A 15,726-nucleotide genomic window follows, 5' to 3' on the forward strand; every position below is an offset into this window, starting at 1 on the left:
AACACGTGGTGTGCATCGGCCGCTGGCTCAACGAGTGAGCTCGCCGGTGCTTCAATAGACGACGCGCCGGTCCGCCGCCCTGCAAGCTTCTTCTTCGCCTTCGAGCTCCCGGAACCGTCCGCCGCCTTCTTCTTCGCGGATGTTTTTCCTTTCTTCGACCCTGCCGCATTGGGGAGCTTCGACAGTGCGGCGGCGGCACGGGATGGCGTCGGCGCGACGCCACCCGTCGGCGTGGTCATCCGCGGCGGAAAGAAGAGGCTGCGCGCGAGGCCGACGGTCGGGGGAGCTCCGGCGGTGGCGGCGCCAACGCTCGCCACGCTAGGGTTTTCGGCGGCGGCGGCGGGGGGGGGGGGGGGGGGGCTCGCGGCTTTACTGTTGGAATTATGCCCTAGAGGCAATAATAAATATAGTTATTATTATAATTCCTGTATCAAGATAATCGTTTATTATCCGTGCTATAATTGTATTGAATGAAGACTTATATACATGTGTGGATACATAGACAAAACACTGTCCCTAGCAAGCCTCTAGTTGGCTAGCCAGTTGATCAAAGATAGTCAGGGTTTTCTGACTATGCACAAGGTGTTGTTGCTTGATAACTGGATCACGTCATTAGGAGAATCACGTGATGGACTAGACCCAAACTAATAGACGTAGCATGTTGATCGTGTCATTTTGTTGCTATTGTTTTCTGCGTGTCAAGTATTTGTTCCTATGACCATGAGATCATATAACTCACTAACACCGGAGGAATGCTTTGTGTGTATCAAACACCGCAACGTAACTGGGTGACTATAAAGATGCTCTACAGGTATCTTCGAAGGTGTTTGTTGATTTAGTATGGATTGAGACTGGGATTTGTCACTCCGTGTGACGGAGAGGTATCTTGGGGCCCACTCGATAATACAACATCACACACAAGCCTTGCAAGCAATGTAACTTAGTGTAAGTTGCGGCATCTTGTATTACGGAACGAGTAAAGAGACTTGCCGGTAAACGAGATTGAAATAGGAATGCAGATACTGACGATCGAATCTCGGGCAAGTAACATACCGAAGGACAAAGAGAATGACATACGGGATTGTATGAATCCCTGGCACTGAGGTTCAAACGATAAGATCTTCGTAGAATATGTGGGATCCAATATGGGCATCCAGGTCCCGCTATTGGATATTGACCGAGGAGTCACTCAGGTCATGTCTACATAGTTCTCGAACCCATAGGGTCTGCACACTTAAGGTTCGACGTTGTTTTATGCGTATTTGAGTTATATGGTTGGTTACCGAATATTGTTCGGAGTCCCGGATGAGATCACGGACCTCACGAGGGTTTCCGAAATGGTCCGTAAATGAAGATTGATATATAGGATGACCTCATTTGATTACCAGAAGGTTTTCGGAGTTACCGGGAATGTACCGGGAATGACGAATGGGTTCCGGGTGTTCACTGGGGGAAGGGGGGCAGCCCACCCCGGGGAAGCCCATAGGCCTTAGGGTGGTGCACCAGCCCTTGGTGGACTGGTGGGACAGCCCAAGAAGGCCCTATACGCCATAGATAGAAAATCAAAGAGAAAAGAAAAAAAAGGAGGTGGGAAGGGAGAGAAGAACTCCACCTTCGAATCCTAGTTGGACTAGGATTGGAGGAGGACTCCTCCTCCCCTTGGTGCGCAGCCCTTGGGGCTCCTTGAGCCTCAAGGCAATCCTCCCCTCCCTCCTCCTATATATATGGAGCTATTAGGGCTGATTTGAGACAACCTTTTCAAGGCAGCCCGACCACATACCTCCACGGTTTTACCTCTAGATCGCGTTTCTGCGGAGCTCGGGCGGAGCCCTGCTGAGATTAGATCACCACCAACCTCCGGAGCGCCGTCACGCTGCCGGAGAACTCATCTACCTCTCCGTCTCTCTTGCTGGATCAAGAAGGCCGAGCTCATCGTCGAGCTGTACGTGTGCTAAACGCGGAGGTGCCGTCCGTTCGGCACTGGATCGTGGGACGGATCGCGGGACGGTTCATGGGACGGTTCGCGGGGCGGATCGAGGGACGTGAGGACGTTCCACTACATCAACCGCGTTCACTAACGCTTCTGCTGTGCGATCTACAAGGGTACGTAGATCGGAAATCCCCTCTCGTAGATGGACATCACCATGATAGGTCTTCGTGCGCGTAGGAAATTTTTTGTTTCCCATGCAACGTTCCCCAAGAGTGGTATCAGAGCTAGGTTCATGCGTAGATGTAATCTCGAGTAGAACACAAAAGTTTTTGTGGGCGGTGATGTGCGTCTTGCTGCCCTCCTTAGTCTTTTCTTGATTCCGCGGTATTGTTGAATTGAAGCGGCTTGGACCGACATTACTCGTATGCTTACGAGAGACTGGTTTCATCGCTACGAGTAACTCCGTTACTCAAAGATGACTGGCAAGTGTCGTATTCTCCAACTTTAGTTGAATCGTATTTGACCGAGGAGGTCCTTGGATAAGGTTAAATAGCAATTCATATATCTCCGTTGTGGTGTTTGCGTAAGTAAGCTGCGATCCTACTAGATACCTATGGTCACCACGTAAAACATGCAACAACAAATTAGAGGACTTCTAACTTGTTTTTGCAGGGTATGCTTATGATGTGATATGGCCAACGATGTGATGTGATATATTGGATGTATGAGATGATCATGTTGTAATAGATAATATCGACTTGCACGTCGATGGTACGGCAACCGGCAGGAGCCATAGGGTTGTCTTTAAACTAACGTTTGTGCTTGCAGATGCGTTTACTATATTGATAGGATGTAGCTTTAGTAGTAATAGCATGAGTAGCACGACAACCCCGATGGCGACACGTTGATGGAGATCATGGTGTGGCGCCGGTGACAAAGAAGATCCTTCCGGTGCTTTGGTGATGGAGATCAAGAAGCACGTGATGATGGCCGTATCATGTCACTTATGAATTGCATGTGATGCTAATCCTTTTATGCACCTTATTTTTCTTAGAACGACGGTAGCATTATGAGGTGATCTCTCACTAAAATTTCAAGACGAAATTGTGTTCTCCTCGACTGTGCACCGTTGCTACAGTTCGTCATTTCAAGACACCACGTGATGATCGGGTGTGATAGACTCAACGTTCACATACAATGGATGCAAAACAGTTGCACACGCGAAACACTCGGGTTAAGCTTGACGAGCCTAGCATGTGCAGACGTGGCCTCGAAACACATGAGACCGAAAGGTCGATCATGAATCGTATAGTTGATATGATTAGCATAGGGATGCTTACCACTGAAACTATACTCAACTCACGTGATGATCGGACTTGAGCTACTCTAAGTGGGTCATGAACCACTCAAATGACTAGAGAGATGTATTTTTGAGTGGGAGTTTAGCAAATCATTTGATTAAGTTAAACTCTAATTATCTTGAACATAGTCTAAGTCCACTTTGAATATATTTGCGTTGTAGATCATGGCTCACGCGACAGTCACCCTGAATTTTAATACGTTCCTAGAGAAAGCTAAGTTGAAAGATGATGAAAGCAACTTTGTAGACTGGGCTCGTAATCTTAAGTTGATCCTACAAGCTGGGAAGAAGGATTATGTACTTAATGCTGCGCTAGGAGATGAACCATCCGCTAAGGCTGACCAAGATGTTAAGAACGCTTGGTTAACACGTAAGGAGGACTACTCAGTAGTTCAATGTGCAGTCTTGTATGGCTTAGAGCCAGGACTTCAACGCCGCTTTGAGCGTCATGGAGCATATGAGATGTTTCAGGAGTTGAAGTTTATCTTTCAGAAGGACGCCCGGATCGAGAGGTATGAGACCTCCATAAATTCTATGCTTGCAAGATGGAGGAGAATTCGTGTCTCAGTGAACATGTGCTCAAAATGTCTGGGTACTCAAACCGTCTAGCTGAGTTGGGGACTGAACTCCCGCAAGAGGCTATCACTGACAGAATTCTTCAATCACTGCTGCCAAGCTATAAGGGCTTTGTGTTGAACTACAACATGCAAGGGATGAACAAGTCACCCTCCGAGTTGTTTGCGATGCTGAAAGTCGCAGAGTCTGAACTCCGTAAAGAGCATCAAGTGTTGATGGTGAATAAGACCACTAGTTTCAAGAGAAATGGCAAAGGGAAGAAGGGTAATTCAAAGAAGAGCGGCAAGCCTGATGCCAATCCGACGAAGAAACCCAAAGCTGGACCTAAGCCTGAAACAGAGTGCTACTATTGCAAGGGTATGGGTCACTGGAAGCGCAACTGCCCCAAGTATATGGCTGATAAGAAGGCGGCCAAAGAAAAATCAGGTATATTTGATATACATGTTATTGATGTGTACTTAACCGGCTCTCGTAGTAGTGCCTGGGTATTCGATACTGGTTCTGTTGCTCATATTTGCAACTCGAAACAGGAACTGCGGAATAGGCGAAGGCTGGCGAAAGATGAAGTGACGATGCGCGTAGGAAATGGTTCCAAGGTTGATGCAATCGCCGTCGGCATAGTTTCACTTCAGTTACCATCAGGATTAGTTATGGACTTGAATAATTGTTATTTAGTGCCTGCGTTGAGCATGAACATTATATCTGGATCTTGTTTATTGCGAGACGGTTACTCTTTTAAGTCAGAGAATAATGGTTGTTCTATTTCTATGAGTAACATCTTTTATGGTCATGCACCCAATGTGAGAGGATTGTTCATATTGAATCTTGATAGTGATAATACACATATACATAACATTGAGACCAAAAGAGTTAGAGTTAACAATGATAGTGCCATGTTTTTGTGGCACTGCCGCTTAGGTCATATTGGTGTAAAGCACATGAAGAAACTCCATACCGATGGACTTTTGGAGTCACTTGACTTTGATTCACTTGACACGTGCGAACCATGCCTCATGGGCAAGATGACTAAAACTCCGTTCTCCGGAACAATGGAGCATGCTAGTGACTTGTTGGAAATCATACATACCGATGTGTGCGGTCCGATGAGCGTGGAGGCACGCGGCGGATATCGTTATTTTCTCACCTTCATTGACGATTTGAGTAGATATGGTTATGTCTACTTAATGAAGCACACGTCTGAAACATTTGAAAGGTTCAAGCAATTTCAGAGTGAAGTTGAAAATCATCGTAACAAGAAGATCAAGTTCCTACGGTCTGATCGTGGGGGTGAATATCTGAGTTTCGAGTTTGGTGCTCACTTAAGACAATGTGGAATTGTTTCACAGTTGACACCGCCTAGAACACCACAACGTAATTGTGTGTCCCAACGTCGTAATCATACTTTATTAGAGATGGTGCGATCTATGATGTCTCTTACCGATTTGCCGTTATCGTTTTGGGGTTATGCATTAGACACAGCTGCATTCACTTTAAATAGGGCACCATCAAAATCCGTTGTGACGACACCATACGAACTATGGTATGGCAAAAGTCCAAAGTTGTCATTTCTTAAAGTTTGGGGATGTGATGCTTATGTCAAAAAGCTTCAGCCTGAAAAGCTGGAACCCAAAGCGGAAAAGTGCATCTTCATAGGTTACCCAAAAGAGACAGTTGGGTACACCTTCTATCTCAAATCCGAGGGCAAAGTGTTTGTTGCTAAAAACAGAGCTTTTCTCGAGAAGGAGTTTCTCTCGAGAGAATTGAGTGGGACGAAGATAGAACTTGATGAGGTTGTCGAACCTCTCATCCCTCTGGATGGTGGCGCAGGCCAAGGGGAAACCCCTGTCGTTGCGACGCTGGTTGAGAAGGAAGTTAATGATGATGATCATGAAACTCCGGTTCAAGTTCCTATCGAACCACGCAGGTCGACGAGACCACGTGCTGCTCCAGAGTGGTACGGTAATCCCGTTTTGTCAATCATGTTGTTAGACAACAATGAACCTGCAAATTATGAAGAAGCAATGGTGGGCCCAGATTCCAACAAATGGTTGGAGGCCATGAAGTCCGAGATAGGATCCATGTATGAAAACAAAGTGTGGACTTTGGAAGTACTACCTGAGGGCCGCAAGGCTATTCAGAACAAATGGATCTTTAAGAAGAAGACGAACGCTGACGGCAATGTGACCGTTTATAAAGCTCGACTTGTGGCATAGGGTTTTTCACAAGTTCAAGGAGTTGACTACGATGAGACATTCTCACCCGTAGCGATGCTTAAGTCCGTCAGAATCATGTTAGCAATAGCTGCATTTTTCGATTATGAAATCTGGCAGATGGATGTCAAAACGGCGTTCCTTAACGGTTTCCTTAAGGAAGAGTTGTATATGATGCAACCCGAAGGTTTTGTCGATCCTAAAAATGCTAACAAGGTATGCAAGCTCCAGCGATTCATTTATGGACTGGTGCAAGCATCTCGGAGTTGGAACAAACGCTTTGATGAGGTGATCAAAGCATTTGGGTTTATACAAGTTGTTGGAGAATCTTGTATTTACAAGAAAGTGAGTGGGAGCTCTGTGGCGTTTCTAATATTATATGTGGATGACATATTGCTGATTGGAAACAACGTAGAGTTTTTGGAGAGCGTAAAGGATTACTTGAATAAAAGTTTCTCTATGAAGGACCTAGGAGAAGCTGCTTACATTCTAGGCATTAAGATCTACAGGGATAGATCGAAACGCCTGATAGGACTTTCACAAAGCACATACCTTGATAAAGTTTTGAAGAGGTTCAAAATGGAACAGTCCAAGAAAGGGTTCTTGCCAGTTTTACAAGGTACGAGATTGAGTAAGACTAAGTGCCCAGCAACTGATAAAGATAGAGAGCATATGAGCACCGTCCCCTATGCTTCAGCCATAGGATCTATCATGTATGCAATGCTGTGCACTAGACCGGACGTTAGACTGGCCATAAGTATGACAGGCAGGTTCTAGAGTAATCCAGGAGTGGATCACTAGACGGCGGTCAAGAATATCCTGAAGTACCTGAAAAGGACTAAGGAGATGTTTCTCGTGTATGGAGGTGACGAAGAGCTCGCCGTAAAGGGTTACGTCGATGCAAGCTTTGACACAGATCCGGACAACTCTAAGTCACAGACCGGATACGTATTTATTCTTAATGGGGGTGCGGTAAGCTGGTGCAGTTCCAACCAAAGCATCGTAGCTGATTCTACATGTGAAGCGGAATACATGGCTACCTCGGAGGCGGCTAAGGAGGGTGTCTGGATGAAGCAGTTCATGATGGATCTTGGAGTAGTGCCAAACGCACTGAATCCAATAACCTTGTTCTGTGACAACACGGGTGCCATTGCCTTAGCAAAGGAACCACGGTTTCACAAGAAGACCAGACACATCAAACGACGCTTCAACCTCATCCGCGACTACGTCGAAGGGGAGGACGTAAATATATGCAAAGTGCACACGGATCTGAATGTAGCAGTCCCGCTGACTAAACTTCTTCCACGGGAAAAGCATGATCAACACCAGAACTGTATGGGTGTTAGATTTATTACAATGTAATTCACATGGTGATGTGAGGGCTAGATTATTGACTCTAGTGCAAGTGCGAAACTGTTGGAATTATGCCCTAGAAGCAATACTAAATATAGTTATTATTATAATTCCTATATCAAGATAATTGTTTATTATCCGTGCTATAATTGTATTGAATGAAGACTTATATACATGTGTGGATACATAGACAAAACACTGTCCCTAGCAAGCCTCTAGTTGGCTAGCCAGTTGGTCAAAGATAGTCAGGGTCTTCTGACTATGTACAGGGTGTTGTTGCTTGATAACTGGATCATGTCATTAGGAGAATCACGTGATGGACTAGAGCCAAACTAATAGACGTAGCATGTTGATCGTGTCATTTTGTTGCTACAGTTTTCTGCGTGTCAAGTATTTGTTCCTATGACCAAGAGATCATATAACTCACTGACACCGGAGGAATGATTTGTGTGTATCAAACGTCGCAACGTAACTGGATGACTATAAAGATGCTCTACAGGTATCTCCGAAGGTGTTCGTTGAGTTAGTATGGATCGAGACTGGAATTTGTCACTCCGTGTGACGGAGAGGTATCTTGGGACCCACTCGGTAATACAACATCACACACAAGCCTTGCAAGCAATGTAACTTAGTATAAGTTGCGGGATCTTGTATTACGGAACGAGTAAAGAGACTTGCCGGTAAACGAGATTGAAATATATATGCGGATACTGACGATCGAATCTCAGGCAAGTAACATACCGAAGGACAAAGGGAATGACATACGGGATTGTATGAATCCCTGGCACTGAGGTTCAAACGATAATATCTTCGTAGAATATGTGGTATCCAATATGGGCATCAAGGTCCCGCTATTGGATATTGACCGAGGAGTCACTCGGGTCATGTCTACATAGTTCTCGAACCCGCAGGGTCTGCAGAGTTAATGTTCGACATTGTTTTATACGTATTTGAGTTATATGGTTGGTTACCGAATGTTGTTCGGAGGCCCGGATGAGATCACGGACGTCACGAGGGTTTCCGGAATGGTTCGGAGACGAAGATTGATATATAGGATGAACTCATTTGATTACCGGAAGGTTTTCGGAGTTACCGGGAATGACGAATGGGTTCCGGGTGTTCACCGGGGGGGGGGGGCAGCCCACCCCAGGGAAGCCCATAGGCCTTGGGGGTGGCGCAGCAGCCCTTGGTGGGCTGGTGGGACGGCCCAAGAAGGCCCTATGCGCCATAGATAGAAAATCAAAGAGAAAAAAGAGGTGGGAAGGGAGAGAAGGACTCCATCTTTCAATCCTAGTTGGACTAGGATTGGAGGTGGACTCCTCCTCCCCTTTGTGCGCAGCCCTTGGGGCTCCTTGAGCCTCAAGACAAGCCTCCCCTCCCTCCTCCTATATATTGGAGCTATTAGAGCTGATTTGAGACAACCTTTTCAAGGCAGCCCGACCACATACCTCCACGGTTTTACCACTAGATCGCGTTTCTGCGGAGCTCGGGCGGAGCCCTGCTGAGATTAGATCACCACCAACCTCCGGAGCGCCGTCACGCTGCCGGAGAACTCATCTACCTCTCCGTCTCTCTTGCTGGATCAAGAAGGCCGAGATCATCGTCGAGCTGTACGTGTGCTGAACGCGGAGGTGCCGTACGTTCGGCACTAGATCGTGGGACGGATCGCGGGACGCTTCGTGGGACGGTTCGCGGGGCGGATCGAGGGACGTGAGGACGTTCCACTACATCAACCGCGTTCACTATCGCTTCTGCTGTGCGATCTACAAGGGTACGTAGATCGGAAATCCCCTCTCGTAGATGGACATCACCATGATAGGTCTTCGTGCGCGTAGGAAAATTTTTGTTTCCCATGCGACGTTCCCCAACATGTACAGCGGGGTGAGCGGGGTGCCGGTCTGCGTGTCCATGGTGACATGGGCGCTGGCGCTGGCGCGCGCGGTGCGAAGGAGGAAGAAAGAGAGAGAGTTCACGCGCGCGCTCGAGTCTGCTGCGCGCGGAAGTGAGCGCTCCAAATTACGAGCGCGGGTTAAGGCAATGGACAGCGCGCCCAACTTGTTTTAGCGCGCGCGGTTTTTGCGCACCCGCTGGAGCATCCCGCCGCGTCGCTGCGCGCGCTAAAAATGCATATTTTTAGGCGCGACGCTTGTTTTGCGCTGCTGTTGAAAATGCTCTAAGAGCACCTCCAACAGCCGCGCTTCGCGTCGCGCCCAAAAAATGCGTTTGCCGCGCGCGTTTTGGCTGGTTTAGCGCGGGGTTAGGCGCAGGCTCCAGCAGCCGCGCTATAATGCAGCGCGCGCGCCGCTCCAGCAGTGTCCAAAAATACAGCGCACGCAACCCATTTTTTAAATAGATTGCATTCAAATAAAAAGAAAACAATGTTATTTTACATACATTGCAACTTGATAGGTAGTTCGACAATATAGATAGATAATTCGGTGCTAGATAGTTCGAAAACATAAAAACTAATCCCAGTCGCTCCAATCATCTGCACCATCACCATCGTCGTTGGTGTCGTCAGAGGTTGACAGCCGGATGTCGAACCAACGCTCGTCTTCTTCAGTGAAGAAGGAGCTCCCGCCTGCATTGACGAGGTCAGCCTGCGCACTCGCCAATGCCTTCCGCCGACGCCTGTCCAATCGCTCCTCGCGACGACGGCGCGTGTCCTCCTCGCGACGCCTTGCCCAATAACCCTGCTTGTAGGTGACATCCTCCGGGTGGCGCCGGCGCCACTCCGCCATGACCCGCTCGTCCTCCTGGGCGACGAGGAGGCGGCGCTGCCGCGCAGTGTGCTCCGTACGGTCTTGTGCGGAGTTTACACGAGGCGGCGGGGCGACGTCTAACGCCTGCTGGAGCGTGTAGGCGTCCTGGAAATTCATTTGGCGGCGCGGCCTGCCTAGGCGCCACGCCGCCGCGTCGAACGCGCGGACGGCCTCGTGCGCCGTGTCGTACGTGCCGAGGCTAAGCCGGAGATCGCCGGAGCGTATCTCGGCGTAGAACCCGCTGTTGGGGCGCTCACGGACGCCGCGGTAGCCGGACGTAGAACGGCAGCACGGCGGCATGGTGGCGCGTCGGGGGCGGGGCGCTGGAGCGGCGGCACGCGCTGGAGCGGCGGTGGCGCGAGAGGCAGAGGGAGAGAGAGAGAGAGACTGGAGCGGTGGCGGCGCGAGGAAGCGACAGAGCTGCGCTTTATTAATAGGCGCGCGCGAAGCGGCGCGGCAAAAATGGCGCGCGAGCTACAGCCTTTTCGCGCGCGCGCAACCGGTTACCGCGCGCGCTGTTTTTCCGCCGCCGCTGGAGCGCGCCATTCCATCCCGCGCGCGCTATAATGACGGTTTACCGCGCGCGCCCCTTTTCACGCGTCTGTTGGAGATGTTCTAAGCTGTATTACTTTGGACGGGCCAGGAAGTGCGATTATTATATACAATGGTTTGATAATTTGGGTGCTTATTATTTAGGTCATCAATCTCCCCCACAAAAATGTTATCGCTCTGACTAAGCAGTGACCAGGTAAATTTGGTCAACTTGTCTTCGGTCGTTAGATCTTTAGGCCAACTTCTATGCATAACCCCAAATGAATGTCCGTTTTGTTTGGAATTTATCAGTTTGAGGCGGGCAAAAGGACGGCATCCGGCTCATTATATGTTCATGCTAGCCGTGTGTCCAATGAACACATTTTGTCGGGCGCCTGAATTTTTTTGCAAAGGCATAGAGAACTGAAATTTTCGCACTCAGGCCGTAGTTCATGCCAGCAACCATAATTCATGCCGGCCAGAGAGAACACCAGCGGCCGGCACTCATGCCAGCTCACAAAATGATCAACCTCCTCCACCCCTCAGAGTTTTCACGTCGACACAAAGCCAGCGGCCGACACACCTGCCCGCCTTCAAAATGACCAAGGTCCCTCGCCGGAAACAAAGCCAGCGGACGACACACATGCCAACCTACAAAATGATCAACCTCCCTCACCCCCTCAGAGTTTGCACGCCGACAACAAAGCCATCGATCGGCACACTTGCCCGCCTTCAAAATGACCAAGGTCTCTCGCCGGCAACAAAGCCAGCGGTCGGCACACTTGCCGGCCTTCAAAAAGAACGGCCATAGCCCACGCAAGGTACCGATCGCGAGCTTCTTCGTCTGGATGGCTTCCTCCATGTCGAGCTTCCTCTTCTTAACGACCTCCTCCCTATGAAGATTCTTCACATGGATCTCCAAATATATCTTCATTTGCTCCTCCTTTTCTTGGATCTTGGCTCTTCCTTTTGTCCCGCACTTCCTTTTGCAGTCATCATGCCTTGCAAAGTTTCTTGCAAGGGAATGGATGCCGCACTCGTCAGTCTTCAAGTTGGTATTGCCCCTCGGCCTCTTCACATCTTCATCCCCGGCTATGGCCGCCGACGCTCCTTTCTTCTTTAGAGCGGCATATTGACCTTTAAACTTGGGGCATTCCTTGATGAGTGAACAACAATTGGTCTTTGGTGTATGACCCCATGCGAATGCTTTCCTCCCTCCTTTGTGCCTCGGCTCTTTGGGTGAGCTCATCGATGAAGACCAATGGCTCCACCTCAATGTCGACGCCATCTTCTTCCTCATCTTCGCAATAGTTGTCATCATGCCATGACTCACCATGGCAGTAGCGTTCATATTCTTCTTTGACATCATCTTCGAAGCCTTGGCATTGGCCCTTGGGATGTAAGGCTTGGCCACGTCCTTCATAGATGTCGTTCGCCATGAATGCATGGTATCATCGGACGCCGGGGTCGAGTTGCGCGTATCATCGACCATGTAGGGTATGGTCGCCCCCCCCCCCCCCCCCCCCGCATCCGTGTCTGCGCACTGGCCCCCTATCCGCAGAGGAATGCAATGTACGGTTTATTGGTTAGCATTGGAGATGACATAACCTGTAGCGATCGTGCTCCTTGGATGTGGATCGCGAGCATCCGAGCACGTCCTCACTTCTACGGTGTTGCGCCATGATACACGGTGACAATAAGGTTTGTGGATTATGGATTTTTGACGATGGAGGAGAGGGAACGGCGAAGAAAGTGGGTGTGAAAGGTCCCCTTTTGTTGGACACGGGATAATTATGTACAATGGTTGATAAAATAGTCTTATTTTAAGTCTGCCACGTAATTAAGATAAAACGATAAAATATAATTTACAATGGGTTCTTTCCTGGTTTATTCTCTAAACATGTGGTGAGACATATTGTTGCTAAGACATGATTTCTTAAATAAGAGAGGGAAAGTCTTCTCTTATGGTTTCTCTTTTCTCCGCCCCATTATTTATCCCACGTGTCACTTTTAAGATAACAACATTGTACATGGCCTTATCGCCTGGACATACGTGGTTGCGTATGAGGCTCTCCCAAAACTCTTGATTCTCCCCGACAATTGGGGTTGAAATGGAAGAGTTGGCTATCTACACACAATTTGTGTACAAATTGGAATCAAGAAGTTACTGGCTCTTCGGAGAGTTGTTCTATTACGGATAGAGCATAGTCAAAATAAAGTTGCTCATAGTTCAGCTTATTATTGGTCAATATGAGGGTAGCACCGTTTGTTGGTTTCTTTGCATTAGTAAACTGTAACACTATATATGTGTGTGTTTGTGTTGGATTTTTTTTTTGAAAAGGAGGCCACACCCCGTCCTCTGCATCGAGTGATGCATACAGCCATTGTATGCACCCTAACTAGGTTGGATCTATATTCATTGTGTTTGTATTGTTTGATGCTTCATTTTGAATGAATAACATTAATCTTTATCAAAAACAAAAATTACTATACAAATATGGTTTCCTTCCGGGTGTTCCATTCCTCGAAAAGACGTTCAACGTGGTGCGATGGCATGTGAACTATGATCATGCAACGACGTGACTCCTGGTCACGTGGTGTTCAGCTAGGACAGCTTAGAGCATTTCTAACAGACCCCGTGTAATTAATCAAACCTGTAAATTTTTTGTATTTTACATTTTTGTCGTAAAAAGGATACAGAACAGAAACGTAAAAATGATCCAATCCGTAATTTTTTAGGGATACGATAAAGCCACATCCGAAACTCTTATTTTTGAAAGTTGAAAGACCGATTTTAGGGGTCCTCGTATACCAGTCAAACCTCGTCCGGGCAAACACGCCGCCACGGAATTCACCAAAATCCGTCCTAAATTTGCCGGAATTCATCACCGTACGCCGGAAAAGACCGTTGGACGTCACGATCGATCGCCGCCGGTTTTAATTGGACGAGTTCGACCTCGCCTTCCATGACCTCAGCCTGGCCGCCGAAATCCTCCCAGCACGGCAGACAAAGGGTCATGGCTCGCCCGACGCAGCTGGCAATAGAACAAGTCGCTGACGATGGAGGCGACGAGGCATGGCCGACGGGCGACAAGGCGTGGCGGGCGAGGCTGGGCGCGGTCGACGTGGTGATGGGGCGCGGCCGACGGGGGACGGGGCGCGGCCGATGGGCGAAGGTGCGCGTCCAACGGGGTTGGACGCGTCCGGCGTGGCCGAGACGGCCGGGTGGAGGAAGGGGTGGCGGCCGCTGCACCAGAGGAAGGAGCTCTTTACCATATTTTTACACTTTCTTTTACCGTTTTTGTTCGGACATTACTAAATTGGATCTTTAAAATGTTTTTTTAATTTATTACAGTTTGCGTTTTTATAATGTACTGTATATGCTCTTAGGGAGATCCGCCTGCCTAGTTTGTTTTTTTCGAAGCAAACGGAGGCTGTAGAGCGGAGGCCGCCTGCTTAGTTTGACCACGCGCGCTTGCTCGCCGGCGGCCGAGACGAACGGACTGAGAAGGGAAGTAAAGGGGGAGGAACATACCAGCGGCAGATTGGGCGCGTACTTACGCAGCGTGCTCCTCGTGAGCTCCTCGCCGCCGGGGAGCGCGATCACCGCGCGGTCGAACGTCAGGCCGGCCACAACCGCCTCTGCGGGAGCGTCGTCCCCGCGGCAGGCCGCCGCCCACGCCTGGAAGAACCTCCATACCGACCGGCCGTCGACCACTGCGTGGTGCATCGCCACGCCGACCGCCACCCCACCCTTCAACCGTGTGACCTGCACAGCCAGCACCTCCGCAGGGAGCACGTCGACCTTGAGCTTCGGTACGAACGCCTTGAACGCGTCCACGTCGTGGTCCGCGTCCCCGCCGAGCCGCCCAGCGTCCGCCTCGTCGCTCTCCGCGACGATGAACCGCACGCCGCTTCCCTCGGAGGCGGAGCATTCGATTGCGGCGTCGCCGGTAGACGGCAGGAAGACGATCCTTCCGGCGAGCGAGGGAAGCCGCGCGAGCGTGGCCGCCAGTGACGCGCGGAGGGAGCCGACGAGAGATGCGAAGGGCGGGTGCTGGCTCCCGGCGTCGTCGAAGAGGAACACGCGCTGGATGACCGGGAGTACGACCCACGGTGCTTCCAACGCGGACAGCCTGAGTAACAAGTCCTCCGGCGGCGGGGCGACGCTGTCGAATTCGACGATCTTGACCGTCGGCATGACTAGCGACGAGAGAGACAAGCTTGGTGGAGGTGGCAGCGCCCTAGAGAGTCTGAATGAGATTTGTCAACGCCGAGTGTTCGTGGAGGGGAAAGGAAAGCGGCGGCTGCTCGCCCGAGAAGGGGAGGGGGGCAGGGTGGGTATCAGGTGCTGCCGCAGTTCATGTGATACCACGTCTCAAAGTTCAAACTTGCAAATTCTGAAAATAATAATTTAGCCAAATTATCTCAAAATATTCAACGATTGTGACCGACAGGGCTCACCAGTTCAGAGTCACATCTACGAAAGTTTGAAGTGCTCGGATAGAGATTTTCTTTCTCGAACACGTAGAGTTTGTGTACTATTCTATTGAAAGAAGTTGGAGTAAATAATTCAGCCAAATTATCAAAATATTCAACGATTGTGACCGACAGGGTTCACCAGTTCAGAGTCGTGTCTATGAGAGTTCGGTGTGCTCGGATAAAAGTTTTTTTTGGTCTCAAATATGTAAATCTATTATTCTATTGATGAAAGAAGTTAGTGTGAGTATAAGAAAAACAATACGTGACACAGACACAACATGCATGAAGATGGTGCTTGGAAGAGAGACATGGAATACTCAGCCCGAAAAAGAGAAAATACATATTTAGACTCACCATCATGAAAAGTAGCCTAGATAAACATAAGACGACCAACAACTCCAAATCCCAAACAATGGACACCACAAACAAATAAGACATCGCCTTCACGAAGGAGAGCGACGCCGAGACAACGTCACCGTCGATCCAAATAATCGGACCTAGGGTTCCCCTTGTTGATCAAAG

General features: G+C 49.2%; 1 pseudogene across 1 annotated transcript in view; it reads right to left on the reverse strand.

Annotated features, from left to right (window-relative positions):
- Positions 1-15,072, reverse strand: part of LOC123409108 — a 54,222-nt pseudogene extending 39,150 nt beyond the window's left edge. The window contains exon 1 of the transcript XR_006612828.1: positions 14,258-15,072. The product of XR_006612828.1 is annotated as a malonyl-CoA:anthocyanidin 5-O-glucoside-6''-O-malonyltransferase-like (transcript). The remainder of the gene's footprint in view (positions 1-14,257) is intronic.
- Between the last annotated feature and the right edge of the window lie 654 nt (positions 15,073-15,726).

The sequence above is a fragment of the Hordeum vulgare genome, chromosome 7H (genome assembly GCF_904849725.1).
Source record: "Hordeum vulgare subsp. vulgare chromosome 7H, MorexV3_pseudomolecules_assembly, whole genome shotgun sequence".
Lineage (NCBI taxonomy): Eukaryota > Viridiplantae > Streptophyta > Magnoliopsida > Poales > Poaceae > Hordeum > Hordeum vulgare.